This window comes from Numida meleagris, chromosome 5, assembly GCF_002078875.1.
Source record: "Numida meleagris isolate 19003 breed g44 Domestic line chromosome 5, NumMel1.0, whole genome shotgun sequence".
Taxonomy (NCBI): domain Eukaryota; kingdom Metazoa; phylum Chordata; class Aves; order Galliformes; family Numididae; genus Numida; species Numida meleagris.
Genome location: NC_034413.1, coordinates 16,182,080 through 16,208,670, shown reverse-complemented (window position 1 = coordinate 16,208,670; position 26,591 = coordinate 16,182,080). Strand labels below are relative to the sequence as shown.

Below are 26,591 nucleotides of genomic sequence, written 5' to 3'. Positions count from 1 at the left end.
TACCAACAGGCAGCTGGAGCAGCGGAAAGGACAATGCTAAATTAAGGTCTCATGTGGATCTGAGATGGATCTAACAACTGTTCCTAATGGGGACCTTGTTCACTTAGATTAACTTTGCAAGAAATACTCCAGAAAGGATCATAAGGCCTTGACTTCATGTAAGCCTGTTTGATCTCCCTTTAAGAACTTGTATTAACTGATAAACCAGTAAAATTATGATGTTAATTGATGCACTTATAAAGAGATTGCAGCTTAGTTTATCTCTGTCTTCACATGGATTTCACAAATTTTTTTGCTTTATTTCCCTTACTGAATGATACGTGGAGAGGTGTGCACCTCAATAAACATTCTTCCCTCATAAAACTTTTAAATAATACAGGAGAAAAATCTATCTCTGAGCCAAAGTGTAGCACAGCATCATTTGTCTTCTTTGGCACTATTTGTAAATATTTTAACTGTGTTAATTAAAAACAACTAGGCTACTTTGAAAAATCTTACGGTGCCCTAGCTATCAGCTAAATTTTCTCCTTCACAGACTTTGGGGTTCTGATTTCTGTTGATGAGTGGAAGGAAGGATTCTTGGGCAATGTTCATGTGTTATAAGGAGCTGATCTGAAGCAGTTTACAGGTAGAGTTTTTGCAGTTTACTTTTAATTCAGATTCTATGGAATTCCCATTTGCCTTTCAGGCTGTTTCAGTCCTAAAAATGATAAATTTGTGTGTGTGTTCATTTGGGGAAGAATAGGACTTTAAAACTCCAAACCCCATTACGATGGGCAAACCTTTGCTCGGCTTGATTTGCTACCATAATTTTACAGCTGCTCTCAATTATGCCAATTGCTTACAAACCTTTTAACAACCTGATGTCACAGAGCACTGATCAAGCTTCGTTCAACTATGACTGCTACACTATGCCGTATGATTGGATCTCCCGGGGAGTTTTCCTTTATGTCATGGAGGATAGGAGGAAGCAGCCTGAACTCAAAACCAGGTCTAAGTAATTAAAAAGAGGTACTGCTTTTATTTTTATTTTTAACATTTACAGTTTCCATTTTATGGTATTCTGCTGTATACTACTGAATTTGAGAATCATCACAGTGGGTTGGCCTTAAGCCAATAATTCCAGGTAAAACTGATTATTTCCATGGAAAATAACAGGATTTGAAACCACCACCACAGAAGCGGTAAGTCTGGGGGGGGGGAGGGATTAAGGTTTGTGTGTTGATATTCCTTAGGCAGGCTTCAGCTGACCTCAATGTCTAACTATTGGTGCTGTCCTGTGGTGCTCCAGGTGGCCAAAGCTGACTGTAAAGGAGCCTTGAATGCCTTGTCAGTGTGATATGTGTACATGGGCTGAGAAAGAAAAAATGTTGTTCATCCATTCAGTCCAAGCTTCTCTATCGCAAACTGAATTTTTGCAGTCCATGTTGTCTCCCTCTCTGGTGAGATCCTGGTGCTTTCGGAAATGAAGGTCAGAGAATTAAATGATGTTTCCCTTGGATGCAATTCAAATGAGAAAAGTGCAATTCAAAATAAAACTGTAAGGAACAGTAGACAGATTTAAAAAAAAAAATAATAAAAAAATAGAGTAGCTGTTGGAAGGCACAAGTGGTGCGTGATTTGTCTCCATAACATGAAATTGGTTTTGCTGCCGCTTCTTCAACTGGTCCCTTGAGTGCTTTTGGATTCATAGCAAGCCTATTCTGCTGGTTTTGCTCTTTATTTTCTGCATTGTTCCCTTGAGGATTTAGCCTATTTCCGTGTACTTTTCTCAGAAGGGTGCAGGAAATGTGTGTAATATCTCCTGCCACTGAGTGAAGGCCTGAAGGAGCTGTCAGCCCGCACACATCTCCATGCTTCTTGGTGGGGAGAGAACAACGTGGCAGCTCCATCACACTCTGCTCAGGGTGTGGGTGCAGAATCTGCTACTTCCCATCTCAGTTTTGAGCACTGAAGGATTTTCTAGTCTTTTGGAGGAGTATCTGTTCTGTAAACTAGATAGCATTATGCTTATTAACACTGTAATCAGTCATATGTGGGACAACTTACAGAAGCGTTCCACACCTTTTGTCTGATGTCATCTGCTACATGATTGCAAGGCCCACTCTCCTAGTAGAGGAAAAATGGCACCTGAATTCACTCCTTGAGCCACTTAACAGTTTCTCTTTGCAATTGCAAGTCTCATGAAACCTAAATTATCATCAGGTGAAAAGTCCTCTGTCAAAGTGCCTGTAGGATTCCCTGCATAAGTGCAGTTCTAAGCGGTTTGTGTGGCACCAGCACACAACAGCAGGATGTTGCTGAATGTTTTAAGGAGGGAGTTTATCGGTGTTCCACTACAACATAATACACTTACACATTTCTACTGGAGAGAATGCCCTGAGGAGGCTTTCTCCTGTGGACTGTAAATAGAGCTAGAGGTGTTACACAGTAATGTCTCAAAGGCATCCCAACAACTACTAAATATCCTCTCCCATCCTCTACACGGTACCAAAAAGCCCTGGAGAAATAGTGTAAGGACTGGTAAATCCCCCAGAGTGGCTGTTAGTAGAAGATCATCACTGAACTGCAGTTCCCATGGAATAGCAATGAGTACCTCTAGGTGTTGTACAACTCAGGGCTTTTTATGAATGACAAAGAAAGGAAGTGAGAAACTATCTTTCTATGATTCATCACAGTTTCTGAGCAGCGATGCACTCCATGCTTGTCTTCTCTGCTCGATCCAACCTCCTGTTCTCCCAAGGCTTTTCAGTCTCTCTTATATAAATCAGAAACTGGTTTTAACTGCCAGGGTATGCAGCCATTATTTGTACGTATAATTTATTCTGGCTAGAAAACAAAGCCTTGACTGCGTTAACAAGCACAGTAAACACGAGGTGATGAGGTTCTTCTGAGAGACGTTATTTTATATTAAGAATTCTCTGAGTTGTAGTTTGAGTGAAAGATGTCTTTTGAAGTGCCTGAAATAGCAGCTATTATCCAATAGATAACAGTGCTTTTGGAAGTTTGTGATCTCACAGCCAGGAAGATGGTAGGCATCTGTTCCCTGCTGCCATCAAGATACAGCCAGGGATATTGTTCACAGTGACTGAATCCTATAACAAATCCAACAATTTGGGGAATTGCTACTAAGAGAGGTAATTTCTCATGTAAATCAGTTTCCTTTCTGTGTCAATGATTGTGCTATAATCTTTCTACATAAAGTTTTCCCTATTTAAGAAAATCTGCAATTAGCATAACTCTCAAAGAAATTCAGTTCAAAGGCTTTTGCAGCTCTCTGTTATAAATAGTTTTAGGAAAAGGAAGAAGAAGCAGTTGCTTTCTTCCCTCCTTTTTCATATGGCTTGTCCCTGCTATTCCTAAACCAGTTCTGAAGATCATCCCGTTTTTCCATTTAGGCCACGATTCAGTCAGATAGTGCACTAAGGTTGCTAGAACAATGTATTTATTAATGAGATGGTGATGTGGCAGCCAAACTGGGGTAAAAACCATTCAGATCAGTGTAGGCTCAGCTAAGATGAAATTTGAGTTGATTCTGGAATAAATGAGTGAATATGTTATGCTGCATAGAACAAAACATTTTGCCAGATGCAAAGAAGATTTTGGCTTGGGAGTGTCTGCAAATAAACAGAAGGCTGGAATTGTAGAATGAGGCACCAGTGGTGATTCCCTGTATTGGACTGCCTTGGTTAACATTATACCAGTGAGCACGGGTTCAGTTCTTTTCCCTATTTCAAATCAACTCAGACCTAATCATCTTCTCAGTTTGTCCCATTGATTTTTCCCTTCCTTTGCAAGGATATCTCAAATGTTCACTGTGAGGGATGGAGGTGAAAAGGATCAGGCAGATGGACAGACAGCCACGGGTGATGGCTGAGGTAGTCTGCAGATCACGTAGGTCATCTCCAGATGTTCTTGCAGATCATACATATCAAGCCCACTGGTTTTGTTCTCATTGCCCTCTTATTTTTTGTTTTAATAATATATATAAAGTTTTGTGACTCATATACATTAACTATATAATAGAGTTATATATCTTACCTGTAGCCTAAGACAGTTCCTCTTCACTCAGCATGGCCCAGGCAAGCCTAAACCCATGATGTATATCACTGCTGTGAATCACAATAAGAATGTATTTTAGCCAGTTTCCCTCTGTTTCTCTTCACCTTTCAAAGGCAATATATTACAACTGAACATTTAGGAAGTGTTTAAATCATGGTGGGGCTTCCCCATCAAAGATCCCCAGTTTTAAGGGAATAAATGTGTTGGCAAACAGCACATTTGTGAGTGGGATTTAATTACCTTCCAAGCATAATGGTTGAAATGAATGTTAGGAAGTATCCAAGACAGAGGGCAATGTGCAATTACCTGGTAACCATTTTCTGTAAATTTGTGTCTTTTCCCATTGGAATCTTCATCCTTACTCAGCTGCTGGGTATGAACGTGCAGGAAAATGTTCTAACATTTCAAGGTGCTGTTACAGTAGGACCTTTCATGTCACTAAATGTATTTCAAAATCAGTGGGAAAAAGTACCTAAAGAAGGGCTGGGTATAGGAATGTCTGAGTTAGAAAAACAAAGCCAGCTGTCCCTACAGCTTTGCTGCTCTCTGGGGGCAGGATAAGCAAGTTCTCTGGGGAGATATGTATAGAATGTAGCTGTCACCTGATGTAAATTAAAAGGAAAGCACAGCTGTGTTTCTGCAAACTGAAAGCCCTCTGACTTATACTGTGGCCTGGTGCAAAGTGATAATAAACTTATATACCCTTTCTTCAATTAATACCACTTTGAGAAGATCGTGGTGGCTTTCTCCACTCTGGCTCCATCAGAGTGTGGTGAGGGCAGGGGAGCAGAGCTCGTCCCACAGCAAGGTGTGGGAGGAGGTTGGGAGGGGGTGGCCAGAGCAGTGCCAGAGACCTCATTTTCACAAGGGCAAATAAGAAGAAACCCAGAATTATTTTACCAGATAAATGAAATGAGAACAGGGCTTCAGCACTCCAGGAAATGGTGAAGCACGTGGGTGGAGGAAAAACCTACATTTCCTTACCTCATCTGATACCAGCTTCCTTTGAGAAGTTGATGTGCAGTTAGGAGGCCGAGCTTTGACTCCGGCTGATAGCAGTGTAACTGAGTACAATGTATCTGCATGTATCTCTTCCTGAAAGAGAAAAAGAGATGAAATTTTTAACAGGGTTCTAGGAAGTATCTGACTGCAGACGCTTTGTGCCCCTTTGGCTTCAGATGCCTCTCTGAGATTTTGGTATCTGGATTGCCTACCTTTGTTATCTGTCTGAAAGATATGGAATGGATTGTAAAGCTTCACAAAAAGCTATCTGGTCTCGAAAGCGCCAGGTGGGTCAGTGATGCCTCCAGAGATTGCCAAATTGCTGAAACATCCCATGTCTCTCTACCTAGAGAAACTGCAACAGAAAAAGCAAAGGGTTTATTCTTTTTAAGTTGTTTTTATTTTGCTTGATTTTACATAAAGGCACAGAGAGGAAGGAAAAGGAAGTCATAAGGGAAGTTTCATTTGAAAAGTTCCAACCAGAATGGGGCAAAAATAGTACTTTTCTAGATGATGAAATGGTTTGTCTACTTCTTATTTGCTATGAGGATACATCAATAATACTAATTTTCTTTGTCAGGTGGCTTTCATTGATATGAAATAAATTAATGAAAAAAAAATGCAGGTTTTCAGTTATTGTGAGCTGTTTTAGGTGCCTCTCAACTCTGAGGCTCTGCCTTCAGATTTTGATTGAATCAGGTGTTATAAGAGAATGCCTCCATCTCCATGCTGCTGCTCCTCATGACGTGAGCTGTGATGGAATATCTGCTTCCAAAGGTAGTGGGGTTGTGAGTGGGAAGTTAAAACAACATCTAGATGCACTAGAAGAGAGGAAAGCAGAGCTTCCAGCAAGCCTGCCCAGACAGCTCCACCAGTGCCTCAAACTGCTGGAATTTCCTGAACATGAACATTAATCACAAGATTCATTTTTTCATGACATTATTTCTCTCTGCCTTTGCCTGAAAACTTAGTTTGCCTTTTGTTTCAAAAATATTTCTTCTGAAGAATATATTTTACAAATAACTGTGTAAGAAAATCAGGCATCAACATTTCTTACGCTAGATGAAGAAATCCTAATTGTTTTCTCCAGCGGTCAAAGAAGGTTGTAGTAAAAAGACAGTATTTGCAAGGTAATATAAGTAGATCTGTGATATCTTGTGATGTCTAAAAAATTGCTGTATCTGGCAGTAAAACTAGAGCACTGAGCCAGGGACTTTTTGTGGCTTTTCTTCCTTCTAGGTTTCTCAAAAGACATGGCTTGTACCATCATAGCATCTAAGCGTGTCCATATCTTAACTGTTGAATTCATTGGCCAGCTTCAGCCAGATTTAGGGATAGGCAGTCATGTCATTGTCACATCTCTACAGATTTCTTGACAGTAGGCAGCTGGACAGGGGAGAAGAGAAGGCCACAGAATAATCTCATTCTTGACCAGATAATCCAAACTGAAGAGGTTGCTGTGCAGGAAATCAAGTGAATCTTATCACTGCTGTTGATAAAACTTGAATAAAGAGTATCTTCGTAACAAGATAACTATAAAAGGGTTTGTGATGGTGATTTTTTTTGTTTGTTTGTTTGTTTTTTTAATGCACTACAGGAGTTTCATAGCCATCAGACTCATTGTTAGCTCACATAATGGCTAGAGATCGTGACATGAAATGTAACTACAAAATCTTGCTATCTTGAATTAAATGCTTCAGTGAGTATGTGAGAACATTTAAGGCAGATTTAGTTTAGGAAAGCACAGTGTGGTTAATACCACAGCTGAAGGTAGGAGGTTCACTGCTAGATAAAGATGGAGCATTGCATGTCAGAACTCATAGGCTTCTTTTGATCACCACAGCAGCTGTCTGCTCTCCTCTGTGCAGCTCTAACATGTCTGTGATGTAGCAGATCAGGACTGGCAATGGAAACTTGCACCTACCTTTAATCATTGTATATGTCACGTGGGCCAGTGCTTTACAATCTCCGTCTTCCCATTGCTAAAGGAAGGAGCTTACTGGCTGCTGTAGCTGTTCAACCTGTGAAAGAAGCTGCACATCTTAAAGACACGTTGCTCTAATTTTAACATTTTTGAAGCATTTTTAGTATAAGTGTGTCAGATATTTGGTCTCTACTATCAAAACTGTTTCTGTGACTTTGCTGAAGATAATTCCATCAGCAATTATTTTGAGCTCTGTCACGTAACTTCCCCAGGGGTGTGAGAAAAGCAGCAAAAGGATTTTTGATCTGTTTGCTGAGAAGCAGCAGCAGGAGATGATGTGGAGGCTGCCGGGCTGCCCTCAAAGTTCTAGAGAGGGTACTGAATGGTTTCTGAGTAGTTACCTATGGAGTAGTGTGATTCAAAGGCAACTAGACACAAACGAACAGGTTTTAAATTTTTAATACCAACCTTTTGCTGAAGGCTGAGAATGCAGTCCCTTCAAATCAAAACGACTACTTGCTATTCATGCAGGTTTGGTTTTTTTTAACTGAAATATAATAAAGAAAATCAAACTTGAGCTTTTGCAATAAGAATTAAATAGTAACTGGCACACCACTGTTTGAAGTGTCTGCTATGTATTAGAACTAGAAAAAAATGACAGATTCAGTGGGCAGATTACTTCAGGACCAAGTGCTGAATCTCCAACGGAAATGAATTGCAGCTGACTGGAGGTCTGCATTTGGAGGGAGCAAAAAGCACTGAAAGTAGGCACAGTGTTTGTGAAAGAACAGCACTTGTTACAATGCCTGCCTGTCAATTAAGACTTTAGTTTTCTGTAAAGTAGAAATTGAAATTCTTTTGAGGGATGGTTAGGGAAATCCATGCTTTAAATGAAGTGTGATGTATCTATTTTAAACAATACTTGAAGAGCTACAAAGACTGATCTTTGTTAATGTACTGGGAGGACATGGGGCAAATATTGGGTGAGGGACAAGTGCAGATTTGGATGGCTTTTCAGCTTCAGCTCTTTGCCCAGATTTCCAGTGTAAGGTAGATCATGAGATTTGTTAAGTAAAAATAAAGTTATACATGGAAAAATGGTTTAATAGTAGACTCAGTGAGGCTATGGATATGAGGATTATTTTAATTGATGTGAGACTAGCAGTCTTTGTATTCTGTCCTAGATGAATCTTCTCTGCCATGTAATCTGTGTACTTCCAACACACATCCAAATGCTATGGCCAGGACCCCATGATCTGGCTTTGGCTAGTGTGCCAACAAAGATTAGAATGAGACAAGGATGTAAGCATTACAAGCGGAGAGCTATGGGCTTTTTTACCCTTGAAGGAAAATGTCTTTTCAATGCCCTTAATGAAAATTAGCAACGTGAGTCATGTTGGGAAGCCAGAACAAGTCATTTTTTAACTGTTTTGAACTGGCAAGACCTTCACAGAGAACCAATGGCATTTCTAGAGGGATGCGTCTTTTGGGAGTTCCTTTCAAATCAGTCTCACTGATCACCGGGTTCATTGCTATTGTAATTCTTTAAGAAAGGGTAACTCCAGTGAGGGTGTTTCATTGGTTTGGAAATTGGTTGTGGTAAATAAATGTAGATAGAAAAAGCAAAATAACATAATTTCCTTCTAAGTTTGTGTTTTTATGGAGTATTCAAATGAGTGAGTACACTTTGTTCCATGCAGGATGGCAGCGGAGGACATGCTAAGACCAAAAACCCGAAACGTCAAGCACACTGCATTCCTGTCTCATAAGTCCTACTGCAACATTGTCAATAAACGTTAAGAGAAATTTTCTGCTTGAAGTCACTAACTTGTAATAAGGTAAATATTTAACACAAATATGTCACTGAAAATTTATTTGACAAAGAAAATTTGCTCTGTCGATCTTGTGGGAAAGAACTACTTTGATTTTTCTTTTTCCAATTTGCAAAATTCTGGATCAAGAATAGGAAACATAATTATTTATTTACAAACAGCATAGTTTCCTTGAAGTGTAGGTTATTTAAAGAATAAGATGGGGCTCTTGGAGTCTTGTTATTTGTACACTTTAAAATGCAAAAGCTTACACAAGTTGAAAACGTCCCCTTTCACCCCTAAAAACTCCTTGATTTTCTCCTCAATTTTCTAGAGACTACCTGCCCCTTCTGGAGGCCTTCTAGAACACAGCAAGGGAGCTAGGCTCTGCCAGTCCTTCTACACTGCCAGCAGAATTGTGTACTGAGATAAGCTGATGAAAGGTATTAGGGTTATCAAGTTTTGCTGCAGGTGTAATCTGAGGCCATGAGGTTGTTCAGGTGTTAGTGATGATGTCTGAGCTGACGGAGATTGGTGACAGCTGAAGCCAAAAGCTTGATAGGTCTTCTGCTGTTACAGAGAAGGGGTACATGGTGTGGAGGTATGTTGTGGTATCTGTTTGTGTGGTCAGGGGGACAGAAGAAGGCTCTGGTGAAGGTCTGCATTGCTGAGGGCAAATTTTGGGCAGACTGCTGAAGGCATTGCTGAAACTAGTGCAGATCCAGATTTCTGGGAGGTAAGTGCTTGGTCAGTGTTTAAGTCATCACTGCTACGATGATTTTCTTTATCCCTAATTAAATCTTCTTTTTCTTGAGAGGTTATTATTTTGCCTCATGCTCATTTGCAGAATGTTTTGCTGCTTGTCTAGGAAGTTGCTGAAGTGACTTGTGATGTAGGCTTTATCTTCTGTGGTGCAGAGAGCGATAAAAATACGAAAGGTGTTTCAGGTTCTCTGATCTTTCTTTAGCCTACATTTTGTAAAACTTTATTCCACTTCAAAGAGCTTTCTGCTTCCATAAGAACTGAATTAAGCATTTTCAAAGAACAACTATGTCTGCAGCAGATGAGAGGACCGAATGCTTCTCCTGTTCTGTTGGCCTGCGTGTTTGGTGCTATGGAAGGGATTACTTGACAAACTGTTCCATGAAGTTTGTGTTGATCTCTGGGCTTTCATGAGAGCAATAGATTATTTTTTGTCAGTACTTCAGGAAGCAGATTTTTAAACAAGTTTGCAGGTAAATGTTGTAATACTGTTCCTACATAAAAGAATATGGATTTAGCTGAATATTAAGCAATATTCTTTGTCTTTCTCAGTTAATTGCAAGTGAAAAATAGAATATGTGGTCATTCAAAAAATATTCAAGTGCCTCTGTAGTATAATGTGGGAAATGTAATGTTTTTGCAACGTCACTCTCAAGCTGTACAGTTGTTTTGCCCTCTCATTAGGTTTAGCATAGGTACCTCTGCAGTGTTTCTATCCGGAGCACTAGAGATCTTGAAGGATGGATTCTGCATTATTCAAAACTTTCTAAATCTTGTCTATAAAGGCAAAAATCAAGTTATTTATTTTGGATTTAATTGACTACTGAACCTTGCTTCAAATTTGTCTAGCTTTCTTCTAGGACACAAGGGAGAAGCAAGTTATGGAAACTTGCACGCAAATTTAACTGCGGTGACCCAAGCTTTGAGACCATAGGCTGTATGTTAAGAAATCTTTGTAGTTCCAAGACCTCATAACTTAATACCTTCTGACTGTACTTATATATATATATATATTTAAATATGCGTCACCACTTAATTCTTCAGCTTTAACGGCTAGTTCTATACACGGGTATCTTCTGTTTATCGCTGACTCTATATAATAGTTTAAGTGCTTCACACTTTACTTTTTTTTCCTGTATACTACACAGAATTCTGCTTTCACCTGTAGTACTACTGGCGAAGGGAAAGTGTCAAGAAATAACGGAGAACCTTTTCTTTAGTTTGTTGTGCCTATGATCCTGAGGGCTCAAATACAGGAGCCAGATTCTACAGTTACTGTGATTTAATACTTGAGGAGCTACGGAATACAATATGTATTTGTGATACATGTGAGGCAAAATTGGGTGGTTACTGACATGCAGAGGGAGGAATTTGGATCAGTTTTTCTATGTTGATACTCAATGTGGACATACTACAATAATCTAACCCCAATTTTTAAAAATTATTTAAAAAAAATTAGTAAGTGGAAGTGAAACCTTTTCTTAAGCGTTGTGAGCGTCGTTAATAACGCTCTACCTCCTAAATAGTATGTGTTTTTTGGAAGAAGTGTTCTTTCCTTTGCTTGTTGAATGACATGTGAGTAGGCAGTGTCAAAAAGGGCATAAATCTGATGCATTTATGTAGGAGGTGAGTATTCACTATCTCTGTGTTGCAACTGTTTCTTCTGATTGGGTGTCCTGGGTTTCAGTTTCGTGCACATAAACGTTGCTATGGATGTGTGCTAGTGGGTCAGTACATCAACTGCTTCATACACATACTGAAACTTGGTGCAGAGTATGCTGAATCTGACCAAGGTCACCAGCACGTATTACTGCCAACCATGAGTTGCAGTGTGGCTGCTGGACACAGACATGAGCTACAGGGTTGTGTGACTACAAATGAGGTCTCCTGAAGGGCCTTCTGAATGTCTTCCAGAGGCCAGTACAACACTCAGCTGCTGAGGGAACAATGGGGAGGCCAATATGAGATGTTCAAACCTGGGAACTATGACTTGAGCGTCTTATAGTACTGTTTTTGAAACTGGAGCATGAAGGGGGAAAAGTACAAGTGAGCAAGTAGGAGACTCAAGCAGCCATAGCAGGAGGCTTCAGATTTTGGTGCTCTAAATAGCAGGGCTGCGCTGGCATCTTAAATGACTGGGATAAGAGAGTGGAATGTACAACAAGATGTAGAGAACTTCTCAATGATGTGTCTTCCTGGGAAATCTAATAAAATATGCAAAGAAGTTAGCACACTAGGTCTGAATTATCTCCAAGGACAGACCAGACTCTCCTGATGTAAGGAGTGGAAAAATAAGGCAGTGATTATAAGCTGGCACATCCAACTTCATAAATACTGAACTACAGAGCAACTTGAAAGCTAGCTATTTGTGTGCAGCCAGATGCAATGTTTGCTGTGTAAGTGCGAAAACTATAAAGGGAACTTCATTGATGTTTTTGTTCTTATTGAATCTTCAGAGAGAGAATGCCTGCCTTCTGCACGGAAGTGAAAGAAACCCCAATACCTAAAATTGAGGATAATGCAGTGTTGGAATTTAGCTATTTCTTTAAAATGGAACGCAGTCTTTCTAACTCTTCACTGCTGTGACTATCACAGAAAACTGGAAATGAAAGCAAGACTGATTCAGATAGTGGAGATGGGGAATAAGTTTTCAGTTTTGGTCTACCTTCTATTTTTCTGTGTTTGGGTTTGGGACTGAAGAGTTGCAGAGGGGAAAGATTTTGGACCAGATAGCTGAGATTTCAGTAACTAGGACAACACATTTGAAGGTAATAGAACCCTTTGGAAGGTATTTGCCAAGGGCACAACCTGCTTATCCCAGCAGTGCAGCTTTTGTTAGTGACAAACATGCCGAGGAGCAAAGACCATGTAGTTTCAGACAGTGCGCTAAAAACGTGATGAGAATACTCTATTCTTGCCACTGGCTTGGCTGAACAGGTGGAAGAAAACAGCAGAAAGAGATAAGATTTGTTTTAATGGCCGGGAAGACCTTTCTGCTTGAATCTGGGATGGCTTTTCCTGGGCTGCAGGCGGAGTTGTTCTTGCCAGTCAGCACAGGAGGCAGTACTGGACAAGCTATGCTTTGCACACAGGTAGATATATACATTTCAGCTTAAAGTGATTCTGGCACAGAATCTGCTGGCTGGCTCTGTCATCTAGTGTGCCCTAAAGTAGGGGAATACCTGTTTGTTTATGAGTGTTAATGCAATTAAGCTGCTTCTTAAACCTTAGGCCATCTGAGGAAGAAATTTCTTGTCTGACTTAAAGATGGTGAACACACCTGGACTAGATAAAGAAGCTGTCTACCAAAGCTGAAGAGACCTTTCCAGTTCCCTGTCTCCTCACACCTAAGCCTGGATCACAGAATGTGGTGTCAGGGTCTCTGAGGAGAGGGCAGCCCTGACAGGTGATGTCACACAGGTGACAAACAAGGCTGTATGCTGGGTCTGTGTGCATGCAAGTGACCATGAGTTTGAGTGAAGATGCCTGTGGGGAGTCTGAGCAGACAAATGACTTAATGTGGTTACTGGCTTAGAACAAGAAAATGCAGGAATGGACTTGAAACAAATGCATTGCTCTGCGGAAATGTGCTTGGAACAACTGCATGAAGTGTAAATGAGTTGGGGAACCGGAGGATCCAAAGGTGACGTGGGGCGTGGCTTTCTGTTGAGATCTCTGTCTAACCTGTTAATTTTGTAATTCCTTTGCAAGCAGCCTGTGAGGGAAATAACAACAATTTTCCATCCAATGTGACATTCTGAAATACCAAGTTGTTAGTTGAAACACATGATTTGCGTGAAGGGTATAATTCCTCTGCCACTTCTCTCACAAAAGTGTTACAGGAACTTAATTGCCAAAGTATTAGCAACTATGAGCTAGAAATAAGTATTGTGGATGCAGGGGTGGAGGAAAGATGGTTCTTTCTATAAGTCACTTATATTCAATAAATAGCAATTTCTATCGGTAGATCTGTTTCCTGTCACTATGAGCCCTGCTAGAACAAAGTCAGGTGTATTTGTTTGATCTCTGAACTTAACTGTTGCCACTGTGATGACTCTAGATGGTACTTCTAGTAGCACAGAAATCCTCTTGGGTGTCACTTAAGGAGACCAACATTAAAAGAGGAAAATATTTCTTTCTGAGTACTACTGAACTCAGGATCATGGTACAGTACTAAACATCACCTGGCAGCCTTAATTTGCAGTTAGTAAAGCTGTTTACATAAACATTTCAGGGGATGGGATGGAGAGCGCTTTTAGGTGAAAGATCTTACGCATGTATAAGAAAATGCATCCTGTAAATCATTGCTGTGTATGAGATTAAAATGCAGATGTGTGGGTGTTGTGACCTTGTTCCAGTACAGTCTTGTTGGATTGGGTGTGAAGCCTCCTCCTAGGCCCATGCATTTAAAAGAAGCTGCTAACAGCACTTCTCTTCTGTGTTTTGGAAAATATAGAACATGAGTGTTAAGTGTCTCGGTTATGCTTTGGCAGCAGGTCTCAGTACTGCCTGCTCATTCTTAAGGGTAGGAGAATTTTATACAGGCACAAGGCGTTACAGGAGCAGTTGTGATTCAGGGGCTGGGTACCTGGTCTGCATAGACACTACTAGCATCTCTGAAATGTTAATGGATGGTTTGAGGTACAGTGTTGTATTTTCCCTAGAGCCTGGTGGTTTGATGGAACCAAGGCAGCAGTGGTTTAGCTTTAGCACAGGAAATGAAGCTGAGCAAATGAAGATGAGGAGGTCACTGCTCCAGTTGTCCAACTTCTGATCTTGCTGTGCTTGCAGTTGCTAGGTGATTCAGTGCACCTGCTGCTGGAGGGCAGGGTGAGAGGAGGAGAGCAGATGGGTACCTTCACCACGTGGCTCATCCTTACTAGTGTATGTGTTTCTGGTCATAGAACTAAGGAAAGTTGCTCCTCCCTACTTTATTCCCCAGCTGTTCTCCCCAGAACTCTCCCTTTCCCTCTGATACACCATAAAACACATGCTGAAGCCACCACATTTTTCTCAAACAGAGCTGCTTCTGCTCTGGCTAGCTGTATTTAAGCAGTAGATAATGGTATGTCAAATAACACTTAAAGATCTCTCAAGGAAAAGGAACAGATCAGCTAAGGAAATAATTCTTAAATGCTTCCTATTCAAAAACAATAATGAAAATTCTGGACAAGTCATTGGTCAATGAATAACAAACCAGGAAATGGCACTACTGGAAAATGGTTACAACTCAATTTTGAAATGGTAATTTGCATTTGGGTAACAGCAAATGATACTTTTTTTCAAAGAGATATGAAGTGATTACACACCTGTCCTTTTTTAATAGAAAAATAAAGCCAGTTCACAGTGATTGGGTGGATACTTTAATAGTCTCTCATTTGAATGTTATGAATAATTAAGGTGGAAATGTACAGCCAAACAATGAAATTGATTATTCAGGATCTAGGATATGTACAGTAATTGTCCAAATGGGTAGATATCACCAGTACAGTTATGAGCCAAGTTTTCAATCCATTTTTAGTATAAGTAGAATTAGATGCTTCTACTTTCCTCGTAATTAGGGAGATTATTTTTCTATAAACTAATGCAATCAAATCTTTTCTCTCACCTTGCTCCAAAAGTACATGTGATGGCCTGTTTTTCTGTCCGTCAGGATCCCATTGTATTGCTCAAGACCAGCTTGGATAGGGATGAAAAAATTGAGTGACTGATTTGTCTCCCATGACAAAGCAGCTGTGTTCATTGGCTCTTACTGACAAATTCACCAGACTTCCTGGAGAACCACATTCTCAGTATATTCTGTGTTCCAATTAGCTCAGTCCCCCTCATTTATTGAGAAAATGAGAGTCTGACTAATTCATCTTTTTGCTTGAGGTTTTACTTCTAATTTAACATCTTGTAAAGTTTAATGTCTCAGAAATGTCATTTGTTCTTTGCGCCAATCTGATAATTGTTCATTTTGCAGCAAGAATGTATTAGTAAATCTTAATTAATACAGTAATCTCTATTCCTTGATATAAACTTGTTTTTTGACTGACTTACACCAAAAGACTTTAACAGCAGTAACTACTGCCACTGAAGGAAAACAAATTCAATTATAATTTCTCCAGCTACAGTGCTGCATTAAACAAGTCACCAGAGGTGGTTTATAGGGCTGTTCCATTAACTCCAAAGTATCTCAGTGCAGGACCCAATGGACTTTGAAAATGAATAGATCTTGCCAGTCTGGTGTTCTCAGATGCACTTAACAGACTTTCATGATGCAGTAATCTTATTCCTTGGTTTGTCTTTCCTTTGTTTTCTGAGATGCTGAGGTGAACTTGTACGTGAACTGGTTTATTTATCTCAGAAACAATTAATTTGAATGTTAATCATAGTATTAAGATAATTTTGGCAGCTAATTTGGCCTAGGCATTTACTTACAATATTTTGAAATATTTTGGCGTTCATTCATGAAAATTAATAATCAAAAATGCACTTTAATGTATAGAGTGACATTTGTCCACTAAGACAATACAATACTTTAAAATGTTTTCTTGCTTCAGTTAGAGACCCAAAAAATTTGTGAAAGCCTTCAGTTGAGTTTTCTGTCACTTCATGTAGATTAAAACCTACACAGAAAGAGAAGCAGATGTTGCCAAGGTAACTGTATTATTCACAGCTCTGAATCTAAGCAATATTTGACCCGACTATTGCTACTTATTTACACTTCTAAATTACTTTTAAGATTAGCTTTTTCTAAAAAAAATTAAAAAATCAAGGTTAGCATGATCTCTCTGTTTATCTCCTCTTCTGCTCTCCTCACCTGGATGCCTGTATGTATATGCACGTAACTTCATATGATGCAGGTGCTAGTATGATTGACAGGATTAAAAGATCAAGTGTACTGGCAATGTATAAGTAGAGATCTTCACTTAACTTCCTGGTTTGCACATACTAATGTATGTATTTATTACGCATACAGTTTTACTCAGGTTTGTTAATAAGGGATTTAAGCAGCTGCTCTTCTACATGTACTTATTAAACACAAAATGAATCTAAATACATTTTGAAATGGATGTTATACTTTTTCCATTTCCTCTTGGGATGAGATTGCTCAGGTTCACATGAGAAATCCATTCTTTACTCTCCTTCTAGGAATGCGTATTGCATAAGAGCAAACACTACATCTTGAACTGCTGGCAGTAGAGTGGAGAACAAGCTCTGAACTTTAGCTGCCTGTACAGCACACAGCTGTAAGAAGTGTGAGCAACAGCCTGGCAGCAAAAATCTGAAATGACAAGTCTGAAATTCCTTAATTGAGACAAAATACTTAAAGTGGGGGCTTGGAGGGCCTCCTTGTTTCTCCTTCTTGTGTCTTGCTTGTACTTGCTGGTCCCCTGGCACAGCAGGGAAGGTGGTGTATGTGCATTATCCCATTGAAGATGTTGAAGGATTCTGAGGCAAGGCAATCCAGCTTCCTACAGAGGGCTGGAAATTCTACTCTGGTACCTCTGTGTAGGCATGACAGGTGCTGGGTCTGGGAGGGAGAAGAGCTCTGCCTGGTCTGCTGCTGAGGTTGTAGTTACTTCAACTATTCCAGCAGAACTCCCCTCTCCTCAGCAAAAGTCTTGCACAGAGCAAGCAAGCAAACAGATGCTGGAGAGTTTAACTGGAGGTGAAAATACATAGTAACAGCCTCCCACAGAGGGCGCATATATATATATATATATCAGTAGTTTTAATACCAGTCAAGTTTTAGAACGTCAGTATATAAATCAGCATAAGCTGTTTCATTTGTGCTTGAAATGTATATTTTTATAATGCATGCTCTCAAATTATTGCTGATACAAATGCACTAATTCCGTGTGATTCCTCTGATTATATCCTGTAAATTGCTTATTTAGAACCATTCAGCTCTGCTTTGTCACTAAAGAGCTTCTATCACCTGTATTATGTCTATGTATTTCACAGCTAATAGTGGGGAAAACATAACCTCTCATTTGCAGCAATGATGTATCTTCATGGACTATGAGATATCAATGGCTACAGAACAGTGCAGGATCCACCAATGTGATTCTCTGCCTGCAGCAGTGCCATGCCTTTCTGCTGAGGGACTAGGACTAGGGCTGCTATCCTTTCAGGTGCTATAGCTCTGTAATGCCACCTGAAAATAGTCACATTACACACTTGTCTTTTAAAATAACACTTTAAAAAATGACAGGTAAGTGTTTTTGTTAGCTGTATGTGATGTTCACAATAATGGAAAAAAATAAAAACTTGGAGTCTTTGATTAATAACTTCTGATGTTAAAAAAAATAATGAGGAGCATGACTGTTCAGTTACCAGTTTTGCACAGGAGTAGCTAGTAAAATGATTTCTCTAATGTTAGTCATCTCAACTTCAACGGGGTCTTATTTGGGAAGGCTTTTATTTTTGTAAACTAAATGCAATTTTGGTCTTGTAATAAGTGAGGAAATAAGATCTTTCCCTTGTCCTTAGAGACATGGAGCTATTTATGTCACAATCTTCAGAGGCTTCTGCTTAAGATTTTCTACATAAGGGCAACTCTAAAAATAATGCCTCCTATTTCATTCTGTTGGCCCACAACATCAGAGGTGGATGTTGGTGGTATGGCAGTAAAGGCTGAACCTTCCTGCCAATATTCTGTTACATTTTGATGCTGAGTTGTCATGGTTTTATGATTTTCGGTTATTGGTACTCCACATCATAACATCATGTAGTGAATGTACCTGTTCCTCAGAAGAGAAGGACTACTACAGTCCCCACGGTACTTTGCTCCTCTGTTACCATTTCCAGCCAGAGGGAAAAGATAAAAGCTCGCAGTATAAAAACTTGCAGATCACGAGACCTCATTCTTTTTCCGCCATCTCTCATCTTGGCAGCACCTCGTTCTCCAGCCGTCTTATCGTCGGTAGTAGAGTAAGGCCTACCTTGATTTTGGGACATTCTCTCTCTCTGTATTGGATTTATCAGCTTAAATTGTAATTATATTGTATTATAGTGTGTTGTTTTGCATTCCGATATTTTATTTAGTAAATTAGTTTGTTTCTCCTCAGATTGTTACCGCTGTTCTTTGCTCTCAGGGCCATCTCCCTACCCTTTTCCCCTCTCCCCTTTTCCCGGGACGTGGGCCCTTGGGTCCCCCGTCCCCTTTGTCACGGAATCGGGCCTAACGCCCGTAAGCCGTTGACATGAGTGACAGATGGCAGCAGAGGGGCAGTCTGACACAATGGTGTCTGACACGGACATGTGTATGAAGCAAAGGTGTGTCACTGAATTCCTCTATTGACATTCATCAATGCTTTCTGAACATTTATGGAGTCCAGACTGTGGATGTGAGTACAGTGAGGCAGTGAGTGGTGCGTTTCAACAGTGGTGACAGTGATGTGAAAGACAAACCATACACTGGATGGCCATACACAGCTGTCGCATCAAGAAATGAAGGGAGTCTTGACCAGCTCATCTATGTGAATTGGCTCATGGTGGTGACTGTGTTTGAAAAATAATGTTTTGTAGCTGAGAATTTGCTCTATCAACTAGTGTTACTGTGCTCTTTGTATCTGTTATATTTTCCGTGGAATTAATAGGAGGCGTTACTTTTGGAGCATCCTATGTCTATCAGGAGAAAGTAATGAGAACTGAAGGTTTGGGATTGTATAGCAAGGTAAAATGCTGTTCTTGCGGCGCATACTGAAGTCTAGAGGTTGTTTCCTTGGCTGTCCCCTGTATCATGCCCTAATATTTCAAGCTTTCTTAAACCTGGGCCCTGGGCACGTATGACAAAATGTTCCTTTCCCTGCCAGTCACAGGCATGAGCTGTAGCCTTAAAGGCCTTTGGGTGCTAGAGATCTAATACTTGAGGACTCTACAGTGGTATTCATCTCTGCTTCTTGGGGACGGTGCCTCATATAATTGTGTAATGCATTATGTTGCCTCACATGCCAATTAAGTGATTTACTATTGTAACTCTGGATTTTAGCTCTGATGAGCAAGTGCATCTCCTCAGCCAAGTAATATCTATTTATGATGCGATGGTTCAATTTTCTCTTGGCTCAGGCTATTTTTTCTCCAATTTATATCCAGTCTGTGCTGTGTTGCACATTCCTCACAATCCTGTATTTAATCAATCTGAAACTAACCTTCAGAATTCACTGCTTCATTGTCATGAGAAAGGATAGGGATGTTAGTCCCAGTGAGTAGATAGTAGTTACTTATTGGTATGTCTCATGTCTTTTTGACAGAAATAAAGTTTGAATATCAATTGTTTTAGGAATGATAAGGACCACATGTAGGAAAGGCAAAAGGCAGTGGGCAAACATAGGGTGTGAGTAGGTTACAGATCTTGCTACAAGTAGAACAGATGCTCTCCTGTTATGGATGCTCTCCCTGCAGCAAGCAGCCATTCTCATACCCTTCCTCAAAATAAGTGGTGGTTTCCTAGAGATCTGTCAAGCTGTTTTCCATTCCCACTATATGAGTGATGAGTTGTTGCTCCTTTATGTAAACTTCATGCTATTTTGCTGAGAAACTTAAATAGCAAATGAAACAATTTGTACTGTGGTAAGATGGAACCCTGAGAGCCAGTCTCTTTACTTTTTTTCCTGTAATGACTTCTGCCTTTGTCATACAAAAATGTTATTGCTATTGCTCTGCAAGACCCACAAGCAACACTACTAATATAGTTCTTACTCACATGGTAGCCTGTGGATTCGTGCCCTTTCTGGGAAGACTGGTATATTTGTGTGTTTCTTGCTGAGCTTTGTATTCAACTCTTCTGAGAAATAAATGAATGAAAATAAAACTAAAAATATCCATCAAATCTTTTCCCTCAGAGTCATTCCGTCTACCACAATGCTCCACTTCGATGTTCTCTCGTGTTACTAATGCGCTCTTAAGAGAGTGTGGCAATTTGATGCTGTTGTTGACAGAGTGTGATCCTTAGCATGCAGAAATTTCACCATTTTGCCACTTCATCAATATTTTTCATTCTTAACCTTAGTAGGAATTTTCACCTCCTCTGCTTCATTTTTGTGTAAGGGATAATGGCATGAAGAACCAACTTGCATAATGATTGCCACCATATGTGAATGTTTTATTGTTTGGTTTTTTTTTAGTTTATTCTGAAGTACTTTTTAAAGAGGCTCTGTGATTCAATAAAAGTCATGAAAACACCACAATGCAAAAAAAAAAATTGTTTGTACATATCTATAAAAGATGGCATTAAAAATAATTTGTTGTCTAGTACCTATTTTAAATAAGTAATAAAGTATCAGTTGCAAAGAGATCTAAGGCATTTGTCATACTGCTGTTCCAGATTCCCTTTCTTTTTAGCTCCCTCCTACGGTTTTCATTATTTCAAATCTCAAATCCCTGCAAGCGGAGTTAACTCCTTGATATGACTCTCACTTTAAGGAAAAACAGACTGCAGGCAGTACAGAAAATGGAACTGACTGCAAAGTGATTCTGTAGGAGAATACTATCGATGACGAGTAAAGTCCTAGTGTTAAAACTTGAGTAAATGTCATTGCTCTGAGGTAATAGGAAGCTATAGTGGATTTTTATTTTCTTGTCTAGGCAAATCCAGTGCCAGGCGGCTCTGTCTGGCTGAGCTATGTAATAAATAGAGATAAGCCAGTGGTTTAATCAAGAAAAATACGCTCCTGGTGTAGTGGTCAAGCTTTTAGTTCTCTAGTGTATCACTCCCCCACCCTTTATTTTGGGACTTCTGCTTGCTGCCTCTGGGGAAGGATAATATTATTTCTGTTGAGGACAAAATGGATAAACTTTTCCAGGAGGTGATGGTAGCGTAAAGTCTCTTACTAAACTTTTCTCATTCAGGAGACAGTTTGAAAGAATATTTATCATGTGGTAGATGGGAAAGTTGATCACGGAAAAGAAAATATTCAACTAATATACCCCCATATAGAACAAGCAGTACTGTATGTATCAACAGTTTGCCTTAAAATGAAGGGCTTGCAAATTCTCTTTACTGTATTCATCAGTCTCCCTTCATTAAATTCACTATTTGTAAAACTTAAGGATGATGTAAATAATCATACAACTGTCTTTCCTGGAGCAGTACTCAAAAGGAGGTGAAACAGCCATGGTTTCCCCGTCCAACTATTAAATACTAGAGGTATGACTCAAGGGACGCTTTTTTGGAAGAAAACTCTGATACCTATGGTCTAGTTTAAAAATCTTTTAGTATAAAATGGCCTAACTGGCTAGGTTTTACTTTTCACCCCTTTCCTCAGCATCCTTCTTGTCCCACTGGGATTGTCTGCAATTACAAGTTATTATACGGTCAATTAGCTGTGTTTGTGCAGAGTGTAATAAAGCCAGCTGTGAAACTCATGTCCGTGCTTTGGGTTGCAGTTGTGAAGACCTGCACCTTCACAAAAGAATTTCTTTTGCTAATGTCTTTTAGTGTGGTTAGTCATGTGCAGTTTAAGCCAAGCTGCTGTAGAAGCCATTTAGAAATGAACAAATCTGTAAACTGAGTCTTCATATCTAATAACTTACTGTTGTGCCCTTATTAATACTCCAAAACATACTCTGGCTAGAGTCGCTTCCCACTCTTACCTCGGCCACTTCTTCCTATTTTTGGTTTTCATCCATCTGTTTTCTCATCTACTGGAGTGACTATGGTCTGTCCTCTTATTTCATTTCCATCACTGCCATAGTTTTCACCTTAAATCATTAAATCATTTCTTCAGCCACCTTAGTTATTGATAGATTGATATTGATAAATTTCCCTTCCTCCTGTCTCCTCTTCTTCTCCTTCCTCTTTGTCCTGGTGCAGTTGTTCCAGTTTTGTAGTTCTTGCACTGGATGGGACAAAACAAATTGCTTTTATTTTTCAGCTTTCACTACTACTAATTCTTTTCTACTGTGCTTGGGTAGCTTGAGATAGAGATTATTAACCAGGATTTCTTGTGTTTCTTTGGAAATAATAGATGAAAATTCAGAAGAACATGGCAAAATCGATCATCTCACTGTCTCATCATTTTTAAAGTATCTTTTCAGGAGGTAGTGAGATGAAAACGACTTCCATGCAGATCCTTTCCTGCTTTATCCCAGTTTTCACTGACTTCAGTAATTAATAGCCCAGTACCCAGAAAATGTACTGAAGAAGCCACTGAAAATATGTCACCAGAAACAGTGAGCCTTATTCTAGAACTTCCACTAGCTTTTCTTTCCGCAGTGCATATACCTGGGGATCTTTGGCCCTGATTTTGTTTGCCCTGAAGAAACTATTGGCAGGGTTCTGGCTGCTGTTGTAGGCTCCCTACTATGGCCTCTGTGCCTTGTCATTGTTCCAAGTGTTCTCCTGCTCTTTAGTTTTGTTTTTTTCCCCTCACCAAGTGCCTCATGAATAGAGGGTGATGCCATTCATCTTCTGCAAGCTAGAGATGTTTGGGCCTGCCATCAGCAGATACTGTGTGCATCTCCAGTAGTTCTGGCGTTAGCTGTTCAAAGCCATGCAGACTCTGTCAATGCAAGGGTGTTCTGTCATTGCTGGCAGCAGTGAGGGCAGCTCTCTGAGCTTCTTCTCATTCTCTTCTGCCAGTGAACTCCTGGCTATTGAAGACCAGTGTTTCTCAGCACTGATAGGAAAAAGCATGCAGTTCTATATGTGTACATATGTAGTTTGTTGTCTTCTGAAACAGTTTTAAATCTGTTAGCAGCTGTTTTGACATAGGAATTCTTTTTGACTGTTTTGACTTTAATTGATGAATTCTTGAAACAGTAGTTCCTGAAATATGATGACATATTTGGTCCCTGTTAGTGTCAGACTACTAAAATAATCAGGAACAAATCAAGATGCGCCCTCTGCTTAGTTATACTTAATGGCTGAGAATGTTTCAGCAGATAAAGTTGTTACTTGAGAAGGGAATCGGAAGTGCACTTAGGATTTTCATTATCTTTGACATCAGATGAGAGCTTTAATGCTCAAGAGTCAGGAGGTGGAAGAAGATCAAGTAATGCCTGTCATTGTCTTGACAAATATCCCAATATACCTTGCCAAATGTTTCTCTTCTTATCTGGGGATGTGAAGACAAATACAGAATATTTGTGTTGCTGAAAATAACCAGTGAAATACAGTACACTTGCACAGCTGAGCTGAACAAATGGCTCAGCAATTGTATCCCTTTCAACCATGCAGAAAAAAAAAGCTTCAGAAACATATTGGAGAAAATTAGTCAAATCTATACAAAGAATTTGTAAAAATGGGATTATAGCCTACAGACTTCTGAGTCTTGACTTACTGATGCTCAGAAAGCTCAGTTCTCTGTGGTGACACATTTTTCTTACCTTTGCATGTGAAAAGTAATATACCTCCTTGGCACTCCTTTCTCCTTCAAACAGCAAAAAAAATCTCTCCAGTACTGTCTACTGCTGCCAATGAAAGGACTGGCTTAAACGGAGCTGGATGTCACCTTTACACTTTGTGTGTTGGAGGAGAAAGGTGCTTTGTGTCCACTGTGGTTTACAGTTCAGAGTTTGAAAATATGAAAAAGCAGTTTCAGGCTTCCATCAAAACAACTGTAAGGATGGGCTCATTCCTACATTAAATGTTATAGTATAAACAATTATACTTTCTAACAGCAAAAAAAAAAAAAGGCAACACCTGTTTGTATGTAATCTGCCATAGTATTTTGTTGCTTAATTTATAGTTTTAGATGCTGATCAAAGTTTGAACATTCAGCCAACATCTAGTTGGTCTGTGGCCAGACAAGAGTATGACAAACTGGAAAATGGCTGAAAAACTTTCATAAAACTACGAGGAGTAACTTGGAAAATGTTTCGTAAGTGAGAAATGGAATAAATTGTTTTGACTTCAGAGTCAACCTTTCTATTCATACAGTACTAAAAGAATAATGATGTTTTCCCTGTTCTTGCAATAGGCCTCACAATTATTCAAATAAAGAATCATAAACGATGATGGGTTATCTTGTAATGGAACAGAAGAAGGAGTGATCTCAGGAGATTAACTTTAATTACTAGGCTAACCAAATGTAGGCAACACAGGTTAACTTATTCCAAGTTATTTTCTGCTCCGTTGGGATTTTCTCTAAGAAGATAGGACTGCATGATCAGCAAACACCACTTGGTGTATTATGCTTGGATGTCTGCTCTGGGCTGAACATGCGTTGTTCCACACAGCTCCCAGGAAAACCTGTTCTGGTTCAGATGTGCTTATTCTTTGTCTTACAGTAAAAATAATTGATAACCTCAAGCTCTGTTATATAGAGCTATTACTGAGCAGCTTTATCAATTGTCAAATACAGCTGAAGCACTTGAAATGCTACTGTTCCTTACATTTTTGATTGTAAAGAAGGCATTTTGTTGCTATATTCTTAGATGACTTTGATGTGGACGAGGATCTTTGGCACTTTATGGATATGTAAATGCACATATTAAAAACAATAACAAAATGCAATTCAGTAAATAAGAAAAAACACAACCCAATACCAAGCCAAACAGCAAAACAATGAACTAGAAGGTCTTGAGTAGAGTTTGTGAACCTTAATAAGATATCCCTGGTAGAACCTATTTTATTAAAACAAGGGGAGGTAAACTTCTTTGAGGTAGCCTTTGCAAATCACGTGAGGTGTGGGGCTCAGGTGTGGTAACAACTGCATGAAGTGCTAAGGCATCCCCTTACCAAACAGTTTAGATGTGATAATCTAATGACTTTTCCTCAGTGCCTGCATCTCTTTCATGCAGAACATTAGAGTAATGCAGTAGCTCCCCTCTGCGTTGTGTCTTCAGAAGACTGGAATTTTTTGTGACTTTCAGGAGAGAATTGAGGTGCACAACGAAGAGGAGATGCAAAAGGTAAGGTTGAGAGTAGCATTCACTTTGTCCAGCCAAGGTATAGATACCTGTGTGTTTTGTTATTTGATTTCTATCCCATCCTGAGTGCTCCCTTCATAATTTCCGAACAAACCTCACCCTGTCCAGCAAAAATAGGCGCACAATATTCTGGGTTTCAGAATTTAGCTACAAAACATCTCTTATGAGGACCATATACCGTAGAATGGTACTGCATCTGTAACGACAAGAGGTGTGCAGTTCATTTCTGTTAAGGAAACAGTCTTCATGAGGAAAAGCTTGTGAAAACTGTAGCATAAATAATTGCTAGAGTGGCTTTTAAATTCTTCAAACTGCAGTTATTTCAGAACTGAACTTCTTGTGCAATCATGGTGCATGAGTGTGATTTATTAGCAGACCTCACTGGGAGCTGAACAGAACTAGGCTCCTGTGCACATGGAAGGAAGTGACGTTAACAGGAATGGAGATTACAGACTCTTAGCTTCTGTATGCTAACAGGATTTATAATCATGATTTGCAGTTTACAGCTCATATGTTTGAGCTCCAGAACTGACAAGAAGTGACACTTCACCTTGGCTTCACTTTGTTTCCTTCTCCTTACACTCAGTTGCATTCTCTTCTAATGACTCTATTGCTGCTTCCTAGCCTCGAGCAAACTAGTTCTGCATGTGTTGCTTTTCATTGCAGTTTGTTTGTCTATATTCCTTTCCTTGCATTGAGTTTTTCCCGTATACTTGCACTGGGAGCTTTTGAACTATCCGTCATTCTGTCTGTGATGCCTAGCACAACATAGTGCTGTTTGTGGTTGATGCCTAGTTGTCATTAGAATAGAAATGAAGATGGAGTAAAGAGGCAGCAAAAATGTAAAGTATTACTTACTCAAGTTAAGCTAAATGGAATATTGGAGACAATGTAATTCAGGTGAAATGAGGGGGGAAAGATGCATCAAAATGTACATTTAATTCTGCTCACTTCAATTCCTCCCCCCAGGTTAATGCAGAATATGCAGAGCTCTTAGAAAATTATTAAAAAAAAAAAAGTGTACTTAACTGTGAAAAGAAGTTTAAAATAATTTTATAACTATGCTTTACCAGGGAAATATTTTCTTATGAGTTTTCATGGTTTCCAATAGCAATTCTCTGGGTGTTTTTTTTTTCCCTTAGAATACATAGGTTGCTCTGAAAAGA

General features: G+C 39.5%; 1 long non-coding RNA gene across 6 annotated transcripts in view; it reads left to right on the top strand.

The window, feature by feature from the left end:
- The window catches only part of LOC110400421, a 75,965-nt gene that overhangs the window by 12,957 nt on the left and 36,417 nt on the right, over nucleotides 1-26,591 (top strand). For all 6 annotated transcript variants that reach the window (XR_002439819.1, XR_002439821.1, XR_002439822.1 and 3 more), the window contains 4 exons: nucleotides 10-158; nucleotides 536-628; nucleotides 873-1,011; nucleotides 8,689-8,826. This is a non-coding gene — a long non-coding RNA (uncharacterized LOC110400421). The remainder of the gene's footprint in view (nucleotides 1-9; nucleotides 159-535; nucleotides 629-872; nucleotides 1,012-8,688; nucleotides 8,827-26,591) is intronic.